Below are 931 nucleotides of genomic sequence, written 5' to 3'. Positions count from 1 at the left end.
AAATATCTCCACAAAGAAATAAAGAGTAACTTTACATCTAAGAAAACTGACAGACATTAACTTACTCAAGTGATCAAGGTGAAAATTACCAAATGGGACAAATCAAAATTATATAACAGCTGTTGGGGTACCATGAAAACACAGCATCATATTTGTAGTATTTCTGTCCCAAATGCATAACCTGAATGCAATCATGAGGAAATATCAGACAAGCCAGAGTGAAGGATATTCTTTAGAGTAACTGGCCTGTAATTCTCCAAAGTGTCAATGTCATGAAAGCCAAGGAAACCAACAACGCCAGGGAGGCATTGCTGGAGACGGAAGATTAAAGGGACAGTTACCTAGTAGAGTGCTGGATTGCCCCCTTTGCTGAAATGCATATTCTTGACCCATTGGTGAAACGTGAGTGGTGTAAGTGACTCAGAGGGTAGTAATACATTAATACTAAGTTCTCTAGTTTGATTATTGTACTGGGGCTTTGGAGGAAAAAGCTTTTTTTTTCTAGGAGATGCATTCTAAAGTACTTGTGGGTAATGATGCAATGGAACAGCAAAACCGTTAGTGAAAGTTTGAAACCATTTCAAGAGAGGATAGAAAAAACATCAGGAATCTAAAAAATCTGTTTTCTAGAGCTGGCTGTGCTGTGAACTGGCTGTTTGAAGGAGGACAAATCACTTCATTTCTTTATGTCTCCATTTCTTCATCTTTTAATGAGAGATTTGGACTAAATTTCCTTAAATCCCTCTGTAGATCCAATACCACTGTTTTTCAGATATCAATCAGAACACTGGACAGGAATAGGATAAGTAGTAAAAAAGCTTTCTGGAAGATGAAATCTTGTGGTTGCGTTTTATGAGAACTGAGATTCCTTGTGGTGCCAGGCAGAGGATAAGAAAGTACAGGGAACAAAAATACTCCAACCAAAGAATCT

The sequence above is a fragment of the Mandrillus leucophaeus genome, unplaced genomic scaffold, assembly GCF_000951045.1.
Source record: "Mandrillus leucophaeus isolate KB7577 unplaced genomic scaffold, Mleu.le_1.0 Scaffold217, whole genome shotgun sequence".
Lineage (NCBI taxonomy): Eukaryota > Metazoa > Chordata > Mammalia > Primates > Cercopithecidae > Mandrillus > Mandrillus leucophaeus.
The sequence above is the reverse complement of the archived record's forward strand: the minus strand, read 5'-3'. Positions refer to the sequence as shown.